Source organism: Meriones unguiculatus, chromosome 1 (genome assembly GCF_030254825.1).
Source record: "Meriones unguiculatus strain TT.TT164.6M chromosome 1, Bangor_MerUng_6.1, whole genome shotgun sequence".
Taxonomy (NCBI): domain Eukaryota; kingdom Metazoa; phylum Chordata; class Mammalia; order Rodentia; family Muridae; genus Meriones; species Meriones unguiculatus.
In genome coordinates, this window is record NC_083349.1 from 138585056 (window position 1) to 138610502 (window position 25447).

Sequence of the window (25447 nt, forward strand, 5' to 3'; positions counted from 1 at the left end):
TGCCTGTTTTACCCAGTGCTGAGGCAAGCTATGGAACTTAGTACATTTTCACTTAATCTGACTGAATAGATAAACAGTTGATGTCACTTCTCTGTCTAGAATATCACCCACAGTCTCTCCGTAGACTTTGCCCCATCCCAGCATGTCTGATTAAAAGTCTCTCTTCAGTGTTCTCATACATCTGCTGCAAAATATTATTAATCACATACGTTATAATTTTGTATTGTTTGTCTATTCCACCATCAAAGCTAAGGTCTATACATGTAAATCCAAGTCAATAAATTCTGTAGCACACAGCGGGTTTTACAGATACATGAAGCACCTTTGAGTGGATTAGAAAAAAAAAAAGGTGGCAGAACTTAAGATTGGTAATTGACAGGAATTTATCCTCTGCTGAACCCTTCATCAAGGAAAGGGGGATGGCCATGGTGTACACGCTTACGATGAACTAGTGAGTATCGTATGTATCTGAATGGTTTCCTCAAAGGCAAAGAGACAGGCGTGTGTGGAACTTATACCTCGGGGGTCCACACTGTTGGGCTAAAGAGATGGTTCAGACAGAAAAGAGGGCTTGCCTTCCATGGCTGTGAATCCGATTCTCAGAACCCATGTTTCAGTGAAGAAAAGAAAGAGTCGAATGCAGAGGTGCTGCTGCAGTCTCAGGGTGTGAGGTGGAGAAGGCTGATCCTCGGGTCACGGGCCAACCAATCATAACCTGTTTGAGCCCAGTAAAAGGCTGTTTCAAAAGCAAATGAAACAGATGTGTGGCTCGTGGGGCATGACACCCAAAGCTGTCCACCAGCTCTCACGTGTGTGCACACGTATGCACATGCACACACAAGTTTTTCACACATCTCAGGCAATTCTCTTAACACCACATCCAAGAATGATTAGTCTTGCCATCTTGTAGATGAAGAAATGGACTCAAAGGAGGTTTCCAGCTTCACCAAGGTCACAGATACCTCACGCCCCAGCCCCTCTGCTTCCAAGGCTGTGCCCAGCCAAGCTTTGCCGCACGGAAACCTGACTGCCTGTTTCAAAGAGGCATGCCTTATGCTTACACTCCTCCTGGAAAGGTTCATTACGGCAACATCTTCCTTTGTTTAGTGTTCTCTGCCCTCCAATGTCCTTCCACAGTCCCCATTAGTGACTGTCTAATGATTTCATGGCAGATTTAGATCACTCAGATTATCTCTCAAGACTGTAGCAGAACTTTATTTTCAAAGAATATTATTCAATCAAGTAATTTCTAAGTGGATTGCGACCTGCAATCTAGGTTGCATGGTTTTCTTAATGTGTTTGCGATGTTTGTCTCATTGCCAAAAATGATGATAATGCCGTATGCTAAATATGAGGTCTGTTTCCTTAAGAAGGAACACAACGACAAGTTTGATTAAAACTCTCTCATCCTGAAGAGAGTGTAGGAGGGTATGGCTTTAGTTTTGAAGTTGCATACTTTCTCTGATAAATTTTCCAAAAAAAAAAAAAAAAAAAATAGAATGTTCAAGTCTCCTCTAAGACAAGAATGTTTATCTCACACAGTTGTGGTATTGTCACTAATACTAGGAGGCTGTGTTTGAAGAGTACTGTGCGCCATTAGTACCACATAGCAAATCAATATTCAGACATCGTATCGGAAGACTTTTTCCGTGCTAACAGCACACATGTGAATTATCCTTTCTTTAACAATTACAAAATGTCATTGGACTTTTTTTCCTCAGCTAACCTTTGATGCTTCATACCAAACGTAATGAAAACTGGCTTGGTCTTTCCTGACCTCTCCATCCCGCTTCCTTCAGCTGTTTCTCTTCCCCAGCATGATCTTTGTGGCACCACTAGTCACTGGCCAAGCCCTGGGAAAACTGAAGTTGAAAGAATTGAGGGTTGGTTTCAAGTTCCTCACCAGGAAATGCTCTGGCCACACAGTTAAGGTCTACCATGGTAGCTGGGAGGTGGTGGTGGTGCACGCCTCTAATCCCAGCGCTCGGGAGATTGAAGGCACGCAGATCTCTAAATTCAGGCTAGCCTGATCTACAGAGTGAGTTCCAGGAGCACAGCCAAGGCTACAAAGAGAAACTCGGTCTCCAAAACAAAACAAGAGTTGTAGTACAGTGCTAGAACTTAAGATCAAGGAGATAAAGGGGCCTGGGTACTAGGCCTCATGCAGCCCCCACAACAAGAGGCACCCATGGCTGGCCTTCTCTCTCAGCCCACTTGGAAGTCACGCTCTTGCTTCTCTCCCCACCAGCTTCCACCAACAAGTCCCAGAACAAAACCAAAGAGGACCTTCCTTTACCCCAGAGATCCGCCGCCCTGTTCTGAGCAGGCGTCCCTACTCCTGAATGCTGTTATTTCCCTGTGTGAAAAATGAGTCAATAATCCCTGCTCTGTTGTCATTATATGGTAATAAAAAATCAGATCTTGAAGTGTCTGTTACTTGCCGAGTACTCGCTGCCGATGGGATAGTCTGTGCTTTAAACTAAAGAAAGGAACAATTCGCCTAATGGGAGAAATTTAGGAGGATCTTTTGGCTAAGAGTTGATAGGAGTGTTTTCCAAGCCCCCTGATCAGATTTACTTACAAGGACTGACTAAACTAAACAGGCAAGGAAGCCTGTTTAGTTGAGTTACTCCTACAAACCTCATTGGTGGCTCAGATTTGGGATCTAGCTGGATCTAGACTAGTTAACTAGTTGTCTAGTTAATAAATGATAAATAAGGCAACTCTTGGTTTGTTGTTTTGCTTTTTCAGTTTTTCAAGACAGTAGCTCTGGCTGTCCCAGAACTCTGTAAACCAGGCTGGAATCCTCATTTGAAAAGAGGAACTGTCTTCTGCCTGCCAGAGACACGGGAGAACACAAAAGCAAGTCTGCAGGATGAGAGGAGAGAGACAAGATTGTAGGAAGAGAGACCCAGAGCCGGCAGGCTCCACATGACTTTGCTATAAGGGTTGGAGGGCACCTTCAAGCTAAAGCTCTTTCTTCATGATGCCAGTCTTTCTTGTAAGCCAGAACAGAAGCCTGTGTCCTTTAAGCATTCTTGTTTTCTTGCTCTAGTCTCCCAGGAAACTGTCTGGTCATCCTCAGGTGGGACTTACAAAGCCTGTCTTTTACTCTCAGCTGAAAGGCAGTAGGAACAGATTGGTAGCAACTTGGAGGCAGTTTGGCAATGAAAATGAGCAAGCTGCCAAATCTGAACTTTAGCAATATTTATTGTGAAGGAATCCAGTCAAAAGAATTCTAAAGATACTTACATCAAACAGAACTATCGTATTTGTCACACTGAAGCATTTAGTTCTAGTTTTGTTTTTGGTGCAGTGATAAAACATTGACCAAAAGCAATGTCGGGGAGCAAAGTTTGTTTCAGCTTACAGGTTTACAGCCCATCTGGGGAAGAACTCAGAGCAGGAACTTGAAGCAGAAACCACAAAAGATCACTGTTCACTGGCTCACTCACAGGCTCATGTTTAGATAGCCTTCAGCTTTCTTATACAACCCAGGACCACGTGCCCAGGGAACAGCGCAGCCTGTAGTGGGCTGAGTAGATGCTGATGATTGTCCAGTCCAGATCCACATCATCTCCTGCGTTCATTCTCAGAATTCTAATGTTGTTCAGATTGCCAACTTCGCCTGAGGAGTCAAGTGATTTCCAGGAGTTGGGGTATGACTGATACTGGTCATACCTCTTACTAATCCCTCGTTGGCTGACCTTGGATCCACTACAACACAATTCTAGCCAATGGTGTATTAGAGTTAAGAAAGCATAGGGAAAGTGATTGTCCTTCTCAAGAAAGAGATAGTTGTGTCTTTCTCTGGATGTTGTCACTTGCAACCACAGGACAAGAGAATCTCACACATAATGGCTAAAGGCAACAGCACAGAACCTCGATGAGGTCCTGCAGCCATGTAACTGGCACTGCCCACCACCTCCAGACACATGAGCAGTAAATACTTCAAATATTTAACCAAATATTTCAATGTTATTTAATCTCTTTGCCTTGGGCCTGAAAGCATCCCAACCAATTCTGGTACATCTAACCATCTCTGCTAAATGATGATAACATTTGACAATGTCTAGCATTCTCACTGTCTACAGCAATGAGTGGAGTAAAAATAACCACTCAGCTCTCCCTTTACCTCCCTTAAAAGACCCATATGTTTCAAGAAAGTGTCTTTGATTCCTCAGTCCTGTCATCCACTGTTTTGCACAGAGAATGTACCAACATAGGGCTTCTGCCCACTGCATGCCGCCTCCACAGACTTCTGTCCAAGGACACCCTGTTAAAACTCTCTATTTGGAGAATTTCCTTTGCTCCACGCCCACTGTATCATGGATGACTGTTTTTGAGGGATTTTTTTTTCCTACCCTTCTCTTTTTTTTTTTTCTCCATTCTTAGCATTCCTAACCAACAGGTTCCTTTATTTTTCATGGCCCTGACAGGACTGTTCTTTATTATTTGTTGCTAATTTGCAGCACGTATTTTTTTTTTCTTAACTGGAATGTCTTCCATTGGAAGAAATCTATTTTTCTGTCAGTGTTATCCCAGATGGCCAGCTTTGATTATGATTCATGAAGGGTTATGTTTCCTTCTAAACCAGACTTGTCATGGTGGGCAAGCAATGGTGCTTCTCTATATTCCAAACACTGAGAAAATGAAGCGAACGTGGCTATTTCCTAAGGGTATGTCTGCTATTTCTTTGAAGGCTGTTTCGTTATTCCTTCTTTTCATAGCTTATACTTTCTTGTGGGGATGCAGGAAGCCTCTTCTAGTATCAGATGCTTCCACTTATGCATCTAGCCAAACAAATATGCTTTTGTCTCCTGGTTCTGCTCCTTGCAATGCAATTAAGCCTTAGGCTGATCAAGTAACTCTAAACAGTGAGTCAGCAACTTTTATGCTTTTCGGGTTTCCTTGCATGCTCAGGGCAGTATCTTCTTACCCCCGTTCTCCCACATTCTAGATCTTTACCTTAATTCACCCTCTTCCACCCACAGAAGTATAAACAGCCTTGACACACCATCTTCACACCACATAAATTAAAATACCTGCCTACATGTTTGCTTTTATAAAGTAATGTGTGTATGCATATATCTATATATAAACATACACAGATATCTATACAGACATATACATACACACATACACACACACAGAGAGACACATCTATACACACTTTACCAGCTTCATTGTTTTCTTTTTTTGTGGTTTTATTTATTTATTTTTTACATTTGGCCTCATTTTAAGATGTAATCAGTAGTTGCACTTTGACACATTAGTGAGATACAAATAATTAACTAATGTATCAGTTTGAAATTCTTCAGATATGACATAAAACAACTTTTAGTTTTGATAAATAATCCCAAACTGCAAAGCCCGTGTTTCAATATTTACTTATATTTCACTAATTCCCTAAATTCAACCACTGGAAAACTTAACCACCTACACCTACTCCATTAATAGTATCGATGGGTTCACTATTCCCTTCAATACCAAACGGTCCCACATCTGAACTATGTCTAGATTCCATTCTCTTCTTTCATTCCTACTGAAATTATAGAGTATAGTTTAGCCTAGGCTTACTGTAGAGGACGTTTAATCCAGCAATATGGCTGTTCTAATCACATCTAAAGACCATCTAGGTCTGTGTGATCTGACTGGAATGCAGACATGCCTTTAACCCTCTGGCTTGAATACAGTCATGACTTAGCACTCACCTTTAATCCTCAATAATGCAAGTAAGGTCAGTTTGTGGAAGGAAGCAGCCATATTTTGAAAGAGATGTCTAATTGAGAGAAAGACAACGTGATGAATTTGAGAAACATTTGACAGAGTAGAAAATGCCCTACTCTCAAGGGCACAGAGAGGAAAGTGAGGGGACTTAAGAGAGAGCAGCACAGAGGAAGAGGAGGCAGTTTTACTGGGACAGTTTTACAGACACAGGTTGAAGAGAGAACAAGAAGGAGCCAGAAGATTTGAACAGATTGCTAGAGTTAGTGTGAGGCCAAGCAGAGCAATTCATTCATTCAGAAGCCAGATTGAATCAATCAGCTTGGAGAGGAGTTTGAGCCAGAGCAGCTGAGTTGAACCAGCCAACCAGAGTTCAGAAAGAGCTAGAAAGGGTGATCTTATTCAGTAGTAAGATTCAGAGATTGAAAACATTTTAGGCCTACATTAGATCGCATGGAGGATAGACATTTTCAGGACGAGGCCTAGGTTAGCAGACAGAGGCAGTGAGCCTCCAAGATGGTGAAGAGTTTAAGTTAGCCTGAGTATAACTCCATTTTGAAATAAAGATCTTGACTGGGAACTGAATTCAGGCACCAGGAAATATCACAGAATGTACACCTGGCAGAGAACAAAGTTAACTCTCGTAGCAACAGTCTCCAGGAAATATAACAGAATAAATGCTTCATAGAAAATAGAGACAAACTCCCTGGCAATAATCAATGAGAATCATTTGGGAATCAGGTGGGAAAATTCTCCCCAATGTTTCAGATATAATTTAGAAAAATAGCCATTGTGATTATATGCCTTAGCCATTGTGATTGTGTGCCTCAGAAAAGGTCACCCCGCCCTGCTAAACTTCACCCAATTCTGTAACGCCAAGGCTTGTGCCCCCCTGCTTGCTGCCATGGAAACCCCCTGATCACGGACCTTCCCTTTAAAAACCCTGCTCACTCAGGGCTCAGGGTCCCACTTCTCTACTGCTGCATCAGTGAGACTTGGGTCCCGAGTTTGATTGCTTTCATAATAAAGCTCTCTTGCAATTGCATCAAGTCATCTCCTGGTGGTCTCTGAGGGTCCCTGTGAACCTAGCATTACAATTCCAGTTGTGTCAGGTGAATAAAAGTTACTTTTACAGGTTACATTCTTAATTCCTGCCATGTCATGAGAATAACTTTCTTGAGGCCAATGCCATTACCAAGTTCATGACTTTCCTTTTCCTACCTCTGTTTCTCCAAAATGCATTGTCCTCTGGTGTGGGCCTAGTGCCCTGGAGAGATTTCTGTCCTGAGGAAATAGCTTAGCCTTTAGTAAAGGTGCATTTTTCAAGAGTGAGACACTTAGGAATGAAACTCTGGTTCTAATATTTACCAGTGGTTAAATTACCAAGTCATCATGCCTCATATTCCTCTCCTATAAAATGGTTCTAAACAAGAGTACTTCTGGAAGATGATAGGAGGATTAAGTCAGCTAATACATGTTAACACCTTTGATGATTAATCTTGACTGCTAATTCGAAGGGATCTAGATGGCCTAGGTGATAAGCCTCTTTGCATTGTTATCTAAATTCGGTTAACTGGGGTAAACCCCCTTAACTGTGGGCTGTGGGCTACAGTTAACTGGTCTATGGTTTGGGGTCCTGGGCCAATTAAAAAGGAAGAAGTAAGATGAAGAGGACTTCTTGACAATGTGGCCAGCTATCTCAAGTTCCTGTGACCTCCCTGCTATGACTAAGAAACTATGAGCCAAAATAAGCATTTGTTTCCGTAAGTGGCTTTGGTCAGATATGAGAAAAGTAACCAATATGGAAAACTTGTGCTGATAAGTGGAGTCTTACTGTAATAAACCTCATTATGCAGGGCTCAGATCTTCGGTTTCATGAAGAGTATGGAAGAGTTGGAACTTTCAGGTTAAAAAGCCCCTGATTTTCATAAGCATAACTAAGTGGGCCATTCAGATGGGATGGGGAGACAGAATGTACTGACAAATGCCAGTGGCGAGGGCTCAGTTCAAGGGGGAAGAACTGTCCTGGGAACTATTCCACCAAAAACCTAGCTATCGTCTGCCCACATCCTGGGAACTCAATGAGATTAAATTTAAAATGAACCAATTAGAACCAGTTTAGTGGAGAAATTTTGAAGCGGCATCCAGGTCTACAATGAAAGAGGCCAACAGGTGAGGCCTAAAGATATTTAAAAATGTATAGTTTATCAAGGAAAACAGCTATAGAACTGTTAGTTTCAGCCAAAGCCAACATTGAAAAGAGGTTGTTAAAGAAAACCCTGATCAGCAAGAGGACCATAGGAAACATGCCACAAAGGCAAGATACCAACCATCAAAGGTTCCAACTTCTGAAAATGTAAATTCATCTCAAGAAAGAGCCTAAGCTGAGGAGCCAGGGAAGGGATTAGCTGACCATATGCAGTAACTGCCTAGGACAGTTTTCCCAGGGTCAGCACACAAAGACCAACAGAACTAGAATCTCAAGCCAACATCAGAACATGACAATATATCCACACGACACAGAATTCACAGGCATGAAATGTGCAAGATCACGGGTCTTGAAGTCTTGCAAACCGGTAAATGCAGACTGTAGATGTGTGAGGTGCTAGAGCCAGGCAGATCTGCTGGGGAAAGCTTCATGCGGAGTGGTGGGCTCGGGAGGGTGCCCACACACAGGTGGCAGGATTAGAGTGGTGGGGGCCATCCAAGCCCAATGGACACAGATGACCTCATCTGGAGGCCGAGATGCCAGAGGTGGTGTTTTGGAACGGCCAGGGTTTGGTCTTTAAGTCTGCTCTTTCTTTTCTGTGATACTATACATAGAAAGTTTTTAACTCGTTTAGTTGTTGTTGTTTATTTGTTTGTTTGTTTTTAATTTCATAGGGGCTCACAGTTGCCTGAGCCTCAGAGACACTTCGGACTTTTAAACTGTGTTGGAACCGTAAAAGCCCACAAATACTTTTAATGTCAGAATGTATTTTGCATCATGAGATGGCCATAGGCCTATGAGGGCTGGAAAATGTCACCTTCAAAATGACATGTTTAGGCGTCAACCTGACAAGGGGTGGGGTGGTGACGGCGAATATTGTCAACCTCGTAGGATCTAGACTCACAAAGCGGAGCCTCCCGCATGCCCGTAAGGCAGTATGTAATTGTAATAACTGAATTGGAAAGACTTCCGTTAATTCTGAGCTCTGGGCTTCACTCCACGAACTCGGGTCCTGGACTGAATGAAAAGGGGAAATTGAGCTGAGCCTGAGGGTTTATTGAGCTTCGCTTCCTGTCTGTAGACACAGTATTAACCAGTTGCCTCAAGCTCTTGCAGCCATGACGTCTTCTACCGTATGAGCTACATCCTGGCCTGGTGAGCCAAAATAAACCCTTCCTTTTTTTTTTTTAAAGTGGCTTTGGTTGAATATTTTATGACAGTCACAAGAAAGATGATGAATCCAATATCTAACAAATACATGCAGGGCATAAGATGGATACTTAAAAAAATTACTTTTTCCCTCATTTATTTTATTTTATTTTATTTTTTTTTAAGATTCACTTATTTAATGCATTTTATTACACAGAGTTTTTTTTTTTGTGTGCATGTGTATCTGCACTCCAGAAGAGGGCATGGAACCCTGTTATAGGTGTTTGTGAGCCACTGTGTGGGTATTGGGAGTTGAACTCAGGACCTCTGAAAGAACAGGCAGTGCTCTTAACTACTGAGCCATCACTCCCGCCCTTTTCCTCATTTCTGTGTGTGGTATGCATGTGTACACATAAATGTTTTCATGCACATGGTTACACACGCAGCACATGTATGCGAAGGTGAGGCCAACGCTGGGAGCTGCCCACAATCGCTCTTTACCTCAGTCACCGAGGCAGGGTCTCACAGGGAACTGAACAGGAAACTTGCTAGCCAGCTCACTCCGGGGATCCCTTCTCTCTGCCTTTCCAGCACTGGAGTTACAGACAGGCTGCCACACCCACCTATGTGGGTTGTGGGGACCTGAACCGCAGTTCTCATGCTAACAAGAGCTCTAACCATCGAGCCATCTCCCTAGCTCCAAGTGCGTGACGTGTTTTCTTATCGTTGAAGACTGTGTGACTTTTACTAACTTATTTTTTGTTTACTAGGTTTTGGATTCTTTGTACTGAATCTTATTTTGTGAGCTTTCAGCATTGGGCTAAAAAGTAATAGATGCTCCATTTACATTTTTTCATCGAGGGGCATGGGTCTCTGCTTGGCTGCTAACCCATTCTTATCCCATGTAAATAAATGGCACTCATAGGCTCATATATTTGAACTCTTGCTAATCAGGGAGTCACACTATTAGGAGGTGTGGCCTTGTTAGGGTATGTGTGGCCTTGCTGGAGGAAGTGTGTCACTAGGGGTGGGCTTTGAGGTTTCAAGTGCTCAAGCCAGGCCCCGTGTCTCTCTCTCTCTCTCTTCCTGAGTCCTGCTGATCTGGATGTAGAACTCCCAGCTACCACTCCAGCACCATGTCTGTCTGCACCCTGCCATGTTTCCCACCATGATGATAATGAACTAAAACCTCTGAAACTGTAAGCCAGCCTCAATTAAATGTTTGCCTTTGTGGGAGTTGCTGTGGTCATGGTATCTCTTTACAGCAATAGAACATTGACTAAGACACCTCTAGAATACAATTCATAGTCTGTAGCATGATTTAGAAAGCCACTGAATTCTGGCTTTTATGCACCTATGTATCTTCCTCCTTTCCTAAATCCCAGCCAAGCAAGATCACGTGAAGTTCCCGAGCACACATTGCCTTGAGCAAGGAAGGCCGCTTCCAGGCCTCTTTCCCGAAACCAGCAAGCATCTCTTTTACTGCTTCTCTGTTGATGTGAGAAACACTGACCCAAGTAACTTGGGGAGGAAAGGGTTATGTGGCTTGCAGGTTACAGTCCATTATCAAGGGAAACCAAGCCAGAAACTCAAGTAGAGGACCCTGGAGGCAGGAAGTGCAGCAGAGATGGGGAGGAACACAGCTTTTTCCCCACGGCATGCTCCGTTTGCTTTCTTATGCAGTCCAGGACCGTCTTGCTAGAGATGGCACTGCCTGCATTGGGCTGGGCCCTTTACTCCAATCACTAATGCTCACAGTTGCCCACAGGCCAGTCTGAAGGAGGCAGTTCCTCACCTGAGATTTCCTCTTCCCAAGTAACTAACTATGCCAAGTTGACAAAAAAACCAGCAGCAAAGCTCCACTTGATAAAACAGACAACAACCAGTTTCTTTTCCTTTAAAGTCCTTCTTGACCCTTTTGTGGGTAGTCACTGTAGTAGCGGAAAGCATATAGCCTCCATAGGCTCATATATTGAATGCTTAGTCACAGAGGAGTGACACTACTTGAGAGGGATTAATAGGGATTAATAGGCCTTGTTGGAGGAGGTGTGACCCAGGGAGTGGCCTTTGAGCTTTCCAAAGCCCCAGCCAAGCCCAGAGTCTCTCTCTTCCTGCTCCCTCTGGTCCTGGACATAACTCCCAGCCATCTCTTAGCACCATGCTTCCTGCCATGGTGAGAAGGGACTAAGCCTCTAAAACTGTAAGCCAGCCCCCAATTAAACGTTTTCCTTCATAAGAGTTGTGGAGACCATAGAGTCTCTTCACAGCAGTAACACTGACCGAGACAGTCACCAAGTGTAACACATAAGGAACATTTTGCTTGTTTTAGACTTCAGCCCAGCAGACAATAACACATCTGCTTTTCCAGGCCTCCTAGCTACTTTGTAGCTAGAACATACTTCTCCCTCTTTCATGCTTTTTGCGGCTTCCATGAAGCACCAGTTGCTTGGAGCAGAGCACGGCAACCAGTGTTCTGCCTTAGCAGCTTTTTCTCAGCCACCCCACCCAGGGAGCAGCACAGACAAGGCATTCTACAAATATTTCGTCAAGGAATAAAATGTCAGCAACTATTTTTCAATTATCTCAGCATAAGGTAAATAAATACTGCCACCCATTTAGCATCAACAGTGAATATTCACAACATATAAATCTTCTGTATACAACACACACACACACACACACACACACAAACATACACACACATACTCACTTCTCCTGCCTCAGCTTTGGATTGATAAATTCCAACTCGATTTGCTCTCAGTGAACTGTCCAATAAAACATTATTCCTTAAAGATAGTATGCAGCCAGAAGACATCGATACTTAACATGACAGTTTCATGACAGTCTGTGAGCTGCAGACGGCCTCTGGCTAATGATGCCAACCACGTTGTGAGACACATGTTTTACAGAGCAGCACCGGCTGGTTTAATGAGGGAACAATACCCAGGCTCCTTCTGCTTTATTAGTGACACACTGTTCTGGGAAACTTCACCTTCAATGAGGAAAAGCCCTGGAGTGGCTCATAATGATGGTCACTGTGAGAACTCTGAAGCTTGCAGAGGCGCTCTGGGTCAGCCGGAGGCTAGAGGTGGGATCTGATTTTGAGGGAGCTTTGTGGAAAGGCAATGCTGCTACTACCACTCACTAAAATCCAAGTGAATTATTGCCAATACGTGCAGTGGGAATTGCGGTTTCTCTAAAAACCCGGTTACGTTCTGTGAATATGTTTTTGTTTTATCCCAGGTGTGGGATAAAATATGGGGCTGCTTCAGATTGTCCATGGCAGCTAACTAGGATTTGTTTGGTGCTCAAGGAGGGCTATAATTTTGCCAGCTGAAGATAGTTTATGTTTGAAATGCTGGGGACTCTTGTCAGCTACTGCTCCCCCTGATGCTACAAGGTTGTTTTTTTTTTCCAGTTTGTTGAGCACAAAGTTGTTGTGCACGAAGAGACTAGTAAAAGAAATTGAATATCCTTTGGCAAAGATCAAATTTGCCCTAAGGAACTCGATTCCCCTAATCAGCAGGAAGTCGTCTAAAGAGATCTGTGCCCTCCCCCTTTTTTTTCCCTCTATACTTTCTCTCCTATCTAGTGTTGGGAGGTTGGCAGGATTGGGTGGTAGGTAAAAGAACTTAATAAAGTAGCAAAAATACGGCTCCAAATAAGGTATCTGTGTGCCAACCATTAACACAGACTACCAAAAGCATCTTGTAATGTGAGTACAACAGCATCGAGAAAGGGCTGGGCCAAGGTGGTACATACAACGCCTCAGAAGTTGTTAAATAAAACAGGATGAAGCAAAAAGATTGTGATTGTGTGTTGCCAGCTCTTTATCCATCATCCAAAACGCTGGAGACCAGAAGTGTTTTAGGTGTCAGGATTTTCAGACTTAGAACTGTTTGCACAGACTGTACTGCTTGAACAATCTGATCTGGATATTGTCCCATAATGCAAGGATTTGGGATTGGGGCCTTTATCTCTAGCTTTATGGACAGTGTTAGGTTCTGATTTTTGATAAGTATTTTGGTTATTTTTCAGTTATTCTGTAACATAGTAAGGGCATATAAGCTAGGTCCAAAACACTCCCGTGGTTTGAGTGAGAATGGCCAGAAAAGGCTTGTCTATTTGAATGCTTGCTCATCAGGGAGTGGTACTGCTTGAGAGAGGATGGAGGGAGTGTCCCTGGGGGTGGGGGTTTCTTTGAGGAAAGCCCTAAGCCAGCCCCAGTGTCTCACTCTTCCTACTGCCTGCAGGTCCGGATGCAAATCCTTAGCTCCTTCTCCAGCACCATGTCTGCCTGAATGCCACCGTTCTCCCACCATCACGAACATGGAATAAACCTGAAACTGTAAGTAAGCCCCAACTAAATGCTTTCTTTTCATAAGAGTTGCTGTGGCCATGGCGTCTCTTCACAGCAACAGAACCCTGACCAAGACAATCCCCAAATGAAATTTAGATGTTACATGAAGTCACTGAATTTATAGGTAAAAATATTATATAGGTAAGTGTTTATTTTATTTCATTTCAGATCACACCTTAAAACATTTTAACTTAAATAATTTACAGGGATATTAGAGTTTCTTGATTACAGTGAACATGAGACTACAGTCAAACTCTCTAGTATTTTCACTAAATAAGACGCTTTGAACAGATCAGAACACTCTTTCAGATTCATATGCTTAAATAGTTTAGCATCTCTGAAATGAAAAGACATCCCAGTGTGATAGCTGTTCTCCCCCTCAATAAATTTATACAATGAATGTATTTGTTGAACAAAACAATAGCAGCAACAATAAGATTGAAGAGTGAAATAACCTTCCATCTTTTCTGTTTGCAGTGGATAACAGGTTGTTTTTTACTTGAAAGTGATACCCTGTCGATCTAGTCAATAAAGCCCTTTCCCTGGGCCTCAGTTTTCAAGGGCTTCTCACATTAAATCCTCTCTTGACCCCCAGATGGATGATTTCTTCTCTCTGGGCAGCCCCAGGCTATTCTGCTTAGGGCTTTGCTCGTTTGCTCACCTGCTGGCCATAGGTTCGTACAGCACAAGGCCGAGCCACCCTCCCAGCAGCAGCAATCCAGGGGCAGCAACATACAGCCTGCATCTAGGCTGACCAGCATACACCTCTTAGCCTTGGGAGCTACTAGTTCTGTGATCTTGGGAGAGTTGTTTAACCCCTCATGCTCTGACTTCCTCATTTATAAATTGGAGATAATGCTGAATGCATAGGATTTGGGCAAGGGTTTAAAAGGAGCCACGGTGGAAAGGCTTGGCAAGATGCAGGCTCCTTAAAAACAACTCTTACAGTTTTACAGAAGGAACACATGTTTTGGAATCCTAACTTGAGGTATTTTCTCTCAGGCTCAGCTTTTAGGTGCCGTGAAGATGGCATCTTGTCTGTCTTGGTCGCTGTTGTGATGTCAGCACCTAACCCAGCCTGCCACATAATAGTTGGAAGCATCAAAGCACAATTCCTTACAGCAATACACCAAGAATTAAAAGGACAAAGAACCACTTACAGTTACAATGCCTGGTATACAACAATTGTGTGTGTGTGTGTGTGTGTGTGTGTGTGTGTGTGTGCATGTGTTTATTTGAGGTCTGTTATCATCAGGAACCATCCATTTTGTTTTCCTTAGAGTGGGATTCTCACTGCACCCTGGAGGCTGACAATTAGGCAGGCCTGGCTGGCAGGCAAGCCCCAGGGCTCTGCCTGTCTCTGCCTCCCCAGGATGGTAGGCACAAACTACCACACTCTGCGTGAGGGCGGAGCTGAAGTCCTCATGTTTCCATGGCCAACAGTACTATCTCCCTAGTCCCAGAACAACTGATTTAAAAAAACACTTTCAAATTATGGTATGCATGTATGTGTCTGTGTAGGCGTGGGCACACGCATGTGGGTGCCTAGGAGACTGGTGGAATCAGATTCCTTGGAGTCACAGGCATTTGTTAGCTGCCTGATATGTGTGCCAGGACCGGAACCTGGTTCCTCTGAAAGAGCAGTACACTCTCCAGCAACTGGTTTTCAATGGTCAAAATAAATGGATGCAAAGAAGCAGTACGCAAAAAGCCTCACGGCGTTCATTCTCCTGTAATTACAGACGGCAACAGAACACGGTGCGTGGCTGCCCTGATGACTAACGCCTGCTGGTATTGTGCTGGGCTCATGCCCTGACACCACCATGCTGGGCAACAAGAACCATTTGTTGATTTAGTAAATACCTATGGAGGCCTCAGGAGGAAGAAGACTCCAGAATAGACAAAACGCTGTGAGCCCAAGCTCCTGTGTGAGGAACTGAGTACGATGCTGTTTTACAAGGCTCCCAGACTCGGATGACTGCAGTTTTCAAGTAAAGGAGATTCCCAGAAGTTCCCAATAGGGAGGTAGCATACGTAGTAGCCCCTTTCTCTTTTCTGCTTCAGATATTACTTTCAGAGCAGTGATTTCCATTCTCACACTGAGGCAGAGTGAGAAATTCCCTTTGGTTATAAATGCAGATGTCACAGAAATATATTATGTGAAGAACACTGATGTGAACACTTCACAAATCGCGCATGGATGGAAACAGCCCAGTGCACCTTTTTGTTTTTACTGCATTAGTTCTAGAAGTAAATCGTACTTAATAACAGTAATCAGATTATGGAGGTCAGGGCAAGGGAGTTGCCTAGTGCCCCGGATACCTTTCCTGGCATTATTACAACACAGGGAGGGATGACATGGAAGCATCAAAGGGAGGGGAGGCAGACCACAGATGGCAGCCTGACCAGCAATGAGCTCCTCTTGCCTAACCTGGCTCCTAGATGATCTCACATACGTGCCAAGTGGATGTGTGTCCTTCCTGTCCTCCACCTCAGAAAGGACTGGCTCCACGAATAGCACCAGAACCCCATTTGTCAAAGATGAAGGCCTCAGAGCTGCTTTGCTGAGCTCACAACTTGAATCTCACCGCCATACATTTATATGCTGAGATCAAATTCAACATAGATAAGAGGACAGTAGTTACAAGAATGCTATGCATCTTCCTTTCATAATTTCTAGTCCAGAAAGTGATCAGTCACCCCTTAGCCTAGCCTTATGCTTGTTCAGCTCCCTTCCTAGCCTCCAAGCCATTAAGGATGGAAGCAGACTGCTGGCCCCAACAGGGAACACAGGATGCTGCTAGCAAAATAGCAACACAGCTTGAAAAATAATGAGCAGAAAATGTCTTAGGATCAAGGGCACCAGAAAGGAAGAAGCAGGAGGAAAGATGAAGCTAACAAAATCCTACCCGCCTCAGGGGTTTATGACATCACAGCTGAGCTGAGCTAAACCAGCTCTGAAGGATGGCCCTTCCTCCCTCGCTGGCCTTTGAGGAACACATATGAAAGCCAGAAGCCAGGGAAATCTTCACTTCAGTTTTCTTGAGAATCATATATGACTATATTGTATTTACATAATTTCCACCCCCACTCCCTTTCCACTCCTCCCTGTGTTCCCACAACCACCCTGAGTCAAATCCATGACTTCTTCTATGATGCTGTTACATGAGCACACACACACACACACACACACACACACACGTAAACTGATGAGCACTCCATGGTATAGTTAAGGGGAGAGTTTTTATTGTAGACATGAGAGAGAACAGCCAGAGGCATCTGGAAGAGTGCAGAGCAGAGAGAGAAAGGAGTACTCTGAACATGGCCAGCAGACAGCCAGGACTATGTGCAGGAGATGGGAGAAAAGCAGGGGGAAGAGGACAGAAAAAGACATAGTGAGAGGAGCAGGAGAAGAGCACAGACAAACAGGCAGGCACAGACAGGCAGGCAGGCACACACACACACACACACACATACACACACGGGGTGGGGGGCAAGGGTTGGGTAGGAGAGCTAGGCTGCCAGCATGGACTTTGGGATGTGTAACAAGTATTTGTGATACCGAGGGAGTCCAGAGGCCAGCATGAGCTGCGACGTGACCACAGGTACCACAGACAGCCAAAGGTCCCTCTGCCAGAGGTAAGGAGAATGACTCCTTTTAGCAGGTGAAAACCCGGATTCACAAATTCCCCAGAAGCACTGGCTTTTATTGAACAGCAGAAGTCTTCCGATAATAGTGCAGTTTAAGCTCATTGGACTGCCTTTAGAGTTTGGGGAACTGGAATTTCCTTTTTGCTCATTGGACTGCCTTTCAGAGTTTAGGGAACTGGAATTTCCTTTGAGCTCATTGGAAAGCCTTTGGAATTTGGGGAACTGGAATTTGCTCTCAACCTAACGATACACACACTCCCAACCTACGGAGTCCAGTTGGTATCACCAGTGTGTGCTTGTGTTTAGTTAGGGCTGACCGCTTAAGACTGGCAACCCTATCTGGGGGCAGATCACGGAAGGAAAGCCATTTATCCTCAGCAGCCGTTAACTGCTTGCCGCTCTGTGGCTAGTTTAGAAACTGGGGAAAATATATTTATTTTTATTAATTACAATTTATTCACTTTTTATCCCACTCTCCTTCCCTCATCCCTCCCATGCCCCTCCCCAAGTCCATTGATAGGGGAGGTCCTCCTCTCCTTCCATCTGACCATAGCCTATCAGGTCTCATCATGACTGGCTGCATTGTCTTCCTCTGTGGCCTGGTAAGGCTGCTCCCCCTTCAGGGAGAGGTGATTAAAGGGCCAGGCACTGAGTTCATGTCAGAGACAGTCCCTGTTCCCATTACTAGGGAACACCTTGGACACTGAGCTGCCATGGGCTACATCTATGCAGGGGTTCTAGGTTATCTCCATGCATGGTCCTTGGTTGGAGTATCAGTCTCAGAAAAGACACCTGGGCCCAGATTTTTTGGTTCTGTTGCTCTCCTTGTGGAGCTCCTGTCCCCTCCAGGTCTTTCCATCTCCCCCTTCTTTCATAAGATTCCCTGCACTCTGCCCAAAGTTTGGTTATGAGTCTCAGCATCCGCTTTGCTACCCTGCTGATTAGAGTCTTTCAGAGGCCCTCTGTGGTAGGCTTCTGTTCTCTTCCCTGTTTTCTCCCTCTTCTGATATCTATCCCGTTTGCCTTTCTGAATGAGGGTTGATCATCTTACCCAGGGTCTTCCTTCTTGCTTAGCTTCTTTAGGTATACAGATTTTAGTATGTTTATCCTATATTATATGGCTAGTATCCACTTATAAGTGAGAATATACTGTGTGTGTCTTTCTGCTTCTGGAAAATCTTACTCAAACACTGTACTTTGTAAACAGCTAGGGCTACTGGAGCGGGGGGGGGGGGGGGAAGAGGTAAAATCTGCTGCAAAAAGATGTGTGTCTTTGATATCTTCCTAGTTTTCTTTATATAAAGTATGTCCTCCTTTGTCCCCTTCACCTAGCTAACCAACAATAGAACAGAGACAAAAAGAAGGAAAAAAGGATGAAAAGCAGCATTGTGTGAGCATGCACAGAATGCACGGGGCTCGGCCTTGCCTGTGCCTGGGGCTCATTAGTGCTGATCCTGGACTGAGCCTCTGAGAGCGGTTTATACTTATAATTTATAATATTAATAGTATATGATTTTGCTATTCTTTGCACTTTTCTTAAAGGAGCAGGGGTCAGAATTCATGCTATGCGTGACTGAAAGGAAGCCTGGTTTTTCCACCGGCTAAGCCCTGCTTCCTTCCTGCTTCTGAAGATCCAGGACCAAGCAGGCACCCCACACCTCACCCCTAGCAGGCACCTACACTGCATCCTACCCACCGTCCCCAGGCTCTGCCGCGGCTTCCAGCCATTAACACACAGCAGCCCTACGTCCCCAAAGCAACACAGGCACCAACAGACAAGGCTTGGAAAAGGGATCACGCTAGAAAAAACAAGATTTAAAAGAAACACACACACACACACACACACACATACATACATACATACACACACACGCACGCACGCACGCACGCACGCATCACCCTTTGATGCACCTATTCAGCATTGCTGAGGACCAAAATCATCTAGCTTTCCCTGTGAAGATGACTTTTCTGTGTTTGGGCTTTTGTGTTTTTCTGTTGTTTGGTTATGAAGCTGGTCTGGTGTAGCCTATCCTGGCTTTGAATGTCTCTGCTGTTGAAGATGTCTTTGAACTCTTGATCCTCCTGCATCTACTTACCTTCCAGTTGCCAGGGTTACATGGGTGACATGTGACTTTCTTTTATGAGGAATGATGACGGTTGTTCCGCCTGAGCTCTTCAAGTGTGACGAGCCCCTGGGGTTTGGCTGGTGCTACCAGCCTCGCCGGCCCTCTGATCTCTACACCGTGCCATGTCACTGGCATAGAAGTGTGAAAAAGAGCCCTAAGAAAACTCTGGTAGGAGCCATCACCACAGCACGATGTGACTCAGAAGTGTCCTCAGACAGAATCACATCCTAACTTCATTTGCCTTCTAATGTTCCCCATGATGGAACCCTCTCAATAAAACACCGAAGCGCCATCGGCCAACAGCTCAGGAGGGCTCCAGCTTCCGTAACACAGGCCTGAATGTGGCTAGGCCTGCCTCAGCCCTGAACCCAGAGCACAGGGAGAGTGCCTTGTTCATTGAGATTATTGAGACAATGAATGGATAGGATGAGTCCCATTTTACTGTGTCTGAATGAGAAGCTAGCAAAGCTGATGGGGCGAGATGAGGAGAAAAAGCTTAGAAAGTGAAATTAGATTTCTCATATGTGGTAGAGCAGCTGCTGGGATATCGGAACTCTCAGAAGCAATTTGTTGCTGAGAACAGCAGCGATGAGGGAATGGGCTAGACCAGCCCTGTGACTGCAGGTGACAGCTAGCTATAGCCCAGATACTGGGGCTGCTGAATAATGACTGTCCATAGCCTTATATCCTAAAATGTAAATTGCCTTTGATTCAACATCAGGAAACAGAAGGTTCTGAAGTGTGACCCCATGCCAGAGGTAAGGGTGGTGCTTGCCAGTGTCTGATGGCTTCCATAGGGAGGGCTCAGGGGAAACAGCTGTCATTGCCGACTGACTGCTGGGGGTTCCACGGAAAATGACCAGCAAACAAGAGAGTTCAAGGAAACAGTAGCATGAAAGAACTCTATAGGTCTCAAACTTTACCCAACAAGTCAAAGTCGTTCCTCTGAAACAATAGACAAAGGAGGCAAAGGGAAACCTCATGTCAAGGGGATAAAGGCCCTAGCATGATGACAAAGGTGTTGAGCGTGGGGCTGACAATGGCAGCTGTTTGGAGGACAGGATCAGGTGGTAAGGAGGGATGAGCTGGGAGGGATTGGCAGCAGCTGATCCTGGTTTTGTATCTGCAGCTAGCAATAGCTGAAATAGGGTTGGGACCTTTTTCAGAGAAAGAGTATAGATTTTAGAAGACAACACTTCCAAGCCCTCGTCTCCAGAGCCTTTTGAGTCTCGCATTAAGCCTCAACCTTCCTAATGGACCACCTCAAGGGTAAAGTCAGTGTGACTTTTCTCATGACTGTGGCAACATGCTTGACAAAGGATTTTCCTCCCGGTTTAAGAAGGAATACATAGCAGTGGGAGCTGAGAAAACTGGACACAGTGTGTCTGTAGTCCGGATTCATGGAGGAGCTGGGTCCTCAGTTCTCCTTGTACCTTTTTCTTATTTATTAGCGGTCAGGCACCCAGCCCGCCAGACCGTGCCACTACTTCAGCATGAGCCTTCCCTCAACTAGCAGATTACCTGGTCTGAGGTTTGACTCACCTAGAGCTGAGTCGCCTGGATGATTCCTAAGCCATCCTGTCTGACAATGAAAGTTAAATGTACAACAGTGACAGCAAAACTGCCAAGGGTTTGCCTGCCTAGCTGGCCCCAGGATGGAGCCCCAGGAGGGACCTCTCATCCTTTCTCTTACTTCCTCTTTAGCCACCAAGTCATTTTATTTCCCAAGCATTCCTCAGACTCATTTCTTTCTTCGTCCTTACTGCTAGTACCAGAGATGTGACCCTCTCTGCCTCCTAATTGCTCCACTTCTAAAACCTGCAAATTGGTGCACTTGTCTCTCAGACCTTATGACTTTCATTCTGAGGCTCCGAATACTCCCTCTGCAGGCAGCCCTGACAATTTCCATCAGGAAACCTCCTTAGGGGCCCAAGTGAAGCCTCCATGGCCTCACCCCTTTGTATCTTAAACCTGTAGCACTCACCATCTGGCTTTAGCCTTTGGACACTGCCCAGAAAGTTCTCACATCTGAGTTTCTGGTTCCTGACTTGGAACTATCCTCCTTTCACCAAAACCCTCCTCTTCCCCAGCTTCCAACATAATTCTCACCATTTCCGGTGTCCTGGCTAACGTTACGTTGATGGCAAACTTTCTGTTTAAAAGTTTAAAATCTCTATGCTTAACGGAGAGCAAACGTAGGCCTCCAGATGTTAAGGGTTAATTTTTTACTGCTGCCTCTGCTTCTGTAAACAAAAGCTTGCTTTGCTGGCCGTGACCTTGTACTTACACAAGACAAATTGTAACTTTGTATTCTTTGTTTTTATGAACCCCTGACTTGGGAGGCTCAGCCTGCACTGGGGAATACAGGCATGTATAGACCTGGCACCAGCATCTGAACAAAAGCCTCTTCCTTGTTCACATTTCCTTTCCTGTTTCACCCATAGATTCATTTTTTGTGTTCCCAGAACTTAGCAGAGTGTAGGTCGTCACCGGGTTATTAAGAATGAATAAATAAATAGATGACAGAGTCAGTTGCACCTAAGTCATTCTCTGTGACAGGACAGAGGGACAAAAGCAGAGAACTTATCCCTGGGGTACACCCAAGTATGTAGGTAGATGGAAGGAAAGAAGGTGAGCAAATGCAGGTTGTCGAGAGAATGACTACCAGAAGTCAGGGGTTGCACAAGAACTGTGTTGTCTTTGTTTAGATCTGCACGTTAAGCTTCTGGAATGTACGCAAACTGCTTTTAGAACTCCGGTTCTTCGGCTACTTGCTAAGTCGGTGGAGTGGAGGGGTCCCACCGTCTTACAGGGCCTGGAGAGTGGCCAGCTCTGCTGCCTCTGCCTGCATCGGTGTGCAGTGCCGATCACAAACAGCAGTGCCAACAAGAGGAAGGAGGGGAGAGGCGGCTGGCTTAGGGAAGCCACACTTGCCTGAACTCCCAGGCACACGTGTCTCAAGGGTGTGCTGACGGCTTACTTGTGTATCTATATAGCCAAGTAAAGCTTGGAAGAGTTTAATCTGTAAAAGGAAGAAAGCACAACTACAGGGCCTCGGGCCAGCTCGATCGTGGCAAGCTTGGCTCTGGCAGGGATCACCCTTCTCCCCAGTGCCCTCTGCCTTGCTAAAAAGCATTAGATCATATTCTTAAAGCTAGCCACCAAGGTCTAATCCCTTATTTGGCCACATCCTCCTCCCGTGGCTGACTACCAAGGTCCAGCTATCAAAGTATCAAACTCTAACAATCAAAACCCCCTTTGGCTCACCTAATTAACATGACCAATTAAAATTAAACACAGGGCTTTCCCTTTTACCTTTATAAACCACCATTTGTCTGTGGGTCACGTCTGTCTCTTCTCTATCCAGAGGCAGCCCTCTGCCCCCTAGGGCAAATACTCCTTGTTGGGACAGGCAGCTGAGGTACCCATTTAACCAAAGCAGACCTGGCCCCCAGGTTCCCCCAGCAGCCCTCAGTCCCCACCTGTTACAGGGCACGGGAAACCTACCCCTCCCTCTATCCTGAATCTCCCGGCCTAAGGGCGGGGTCTGCTCTCCCCCAGAGGCTGTTCACTCTATCATCCAGACATTTTAGTCCACCCCCTCTTTCTCTCTGTCTCTCATCTCCTGTCTTTTTTTTTTCTCTCTCTCTCTTTCTCTCCCCTCTGTCCTTGTGGAACAAATAAATCTCCTTTGTGCTGAGAACTTGGTCTTGGGGGGTCCTGAGCCAACACTTATCCTCTCAGCAACCAGATAGTATAAAAAGAAGAGGGATAGTATAGCAGTAGAGTCAGAATCAGAAACCGGTTTCATGCAAGTTATTGGGGAACAAACAAATGAAGATTAAAACAGACAGCCTGTCCTTCAAATTTAAGGGGCAGTTAGGTTGGGATGAGGCTTACTGGGGAGCATCTTGCCTAACAAGTCTGGGTTCCAGTGTTAGCACTGCATACAAGCAACCATTTTTTTAATAAAGAGCAAATGAAAGAGACGAGAGGAGGGTGGTGACTCTGCAGAAGTTTAAAGCCGTAAACTCTCTTCCTGAAGGAAGAGTATCTCGTTTCTTTGACAACACCAACAACAGAGAGAGACTTTTTGTTTGTTTTTTAATGTTGGAGGCCTAAACCTGAAGTTTTAGTCTTAAATCCAGGATACATCTCCTTGCACAGCTGACAGGAAGGAAAAGACGATTACAGACACTGAAAGAGAGAGGAAGTGGAATGTAGAAGTGTAGAGCACGGGCCAGCTTCCTGGTCCCTGCTCTATGGGGCCCAAGCCCCAGAGTCTTCCTCCCTGGCCTGACCACTTCCCCAGCCCACATTACCACCTACAAACCACGCCTTCCTCCTCCAGCTGGCAAAGAGAAAAAAACAAAACAAAACAACAACAACAACAACAAAAAACAGTTATCTATTAAAAAGTACCAGTCTTCAAGGGACACTCTGCCTCCCTCACCCTCACCTCTTGTGTGCACACTCCTAACCCAAGACATAAAGGTCACTTTCCTTACACACCTGCAGCTAAAGAGAGAGAAGCAATACCAACCCTTGCCGTCGAGTTTGGCTCTGAGGACAGCGAGCGCAGCCACTAACTTTGGGAAAGCACCGTGCTGCCCCTGCCTCTGTACACAGGGACAGTGTAAGTGTGACTCCAGAGAGCAGGAGACAGGGCACGCGGTGTGCTATGTGCCTCTCTTGTCACACTGGACACCTGTCTTAAGTGGCTGGAAGCCTCTAGACCTACATAATAAATCTACAGAATCCATCCACTGAAAATGCAGGTAACAAAGCAGCTCCACCCTGAGGACATATGAAGTAGACACTCTTGCCTCGCCATGGGGGAGGGGTGGGGCAGGCATCCTCAGCTTCCACGGTAGCCTACTAGCCACATTTCCTTCCTTCCCAGTGCCCCTCCTTACCCTGTTCTGGGCCCCTCTATCTGCTTTTAATTTTCTGTAAGTTTTGTTACACATGATCAAGTTCTGGTTTTTGTTTAATCTGAATAAAGCATTTATAGTACCTGCCAGGCAGCCATGGTTCCGGATTATGAACGTGAACTCTTACTGTCAAAAGGCTTAGGTGGGCAAGATGGCTCAGCTGGTAGAGGGGCTTGTGGCCAAGCCTGAGGACCAACCCAAGTTTGAGCCCCTGGGCCCAGAGAACTGATGGCACTCATGCAGGCAGGCATTCGAGCACATACACACAAACACACACACACACACACACACACACACACACACACACACTATATATATATATATAATAGTTTTAAGATTCAAAAGGCCTAAGTTGGACTCTTAGTCCTTGAACAATTTAACTGAAGTGGGCTACTGAACTCTAGTTATACCGTCTCATGAAAACAGTCCTAAGGATAGTTCAAGTGCTAGAACTATCTTGGGTAAAACTGGTCTGGGAACCAGCCCTCAGTTCCTACGCAGTTCCTGTGCCAAGGTTAACTGCCTGACCATTTAACTGCCCTCTCTCGGATTCTGTAAACAATGCCAGCTTGTGGCAGATGTTCAGAGCTGCCTTTCTGTAGCCTTCACAAGTTCGAGGGTTTTTTGTTTGTCTTGGTGTGTGTGTGTTTCTTAAAAATGGATCAATTGGAGGTCAGGGCTGCTTCCTGTAATCTGCTTGGGGCAGTCCCACCAGCAGTTACTGAAGACCCCATCTGACTTCTTCCGGCCTTCCTGGGGTTTCCTCTTCAGGTACCATACGACATAACATCACCAAGCCTCCAGTTTCTCATTTGCAAATAGACATGGTAATTCTTACCTTACTGTCAGCTTCTGAGAGGTACACAAAATGTCCTTGTAAAGTTGTTCGTGTGACATTGGCACCTAGGGATTCCCGGTAAACGGTGAGTGTTATGGGATAATACTGACAAAAGACACTAGCATCAACCCGAAGCCTGGCCAAGCCCAGACACTGCCTCAAGTTAGGAAGAAGAAAGAAGCCATAAAGTACCATCAAATGCTGGGATGAGCTGCACACTTCCTTCCTGGAACAACCTTTCACCGACAGAGAATGTACCAGGAGCCAGAAGGAGAACCGTGTATAGTTTTACGGCAGTCAGCCTTGATAGGGCCTCTGGGGTTCGGCCTTGTAATAATAGGAGTGCTGAGTCACCCTGGCCTGGAGAAGGTGGGGCAGCAGCGTCAGGCCTCCCCGAGGGCTGGCCAGGCCCTCTCCGTGACTCTGGTCTCCTGACCCACTTACCGCTGACCT

At 45.2% G+C, this 25447-nt stretch overlaps 1 protein-coding gene across 1 annotated transcript in view; it reads right to left on the bottom strand.

Annotated features, from left to right (window-relative positions):
• The window catches only part of Ifrd1 (interferon related developmental regulator 1), a 45621-nt gene extending 20607 nt beyond the window's left edge, over positions 1-25014 (bottom strand). Inside the window, exon 1 of the mRNA XM_060367408.1 lies at positions 24995-25014. The gene's annotated coding sequence lies outside the window, so the exon portion shown is untranslated. The remainder of the gene's footprint in view (positions 1-24994) is intronic.
• Between the last annotated feature and the right edge of the window lie 433 nt (positions 25015-25447).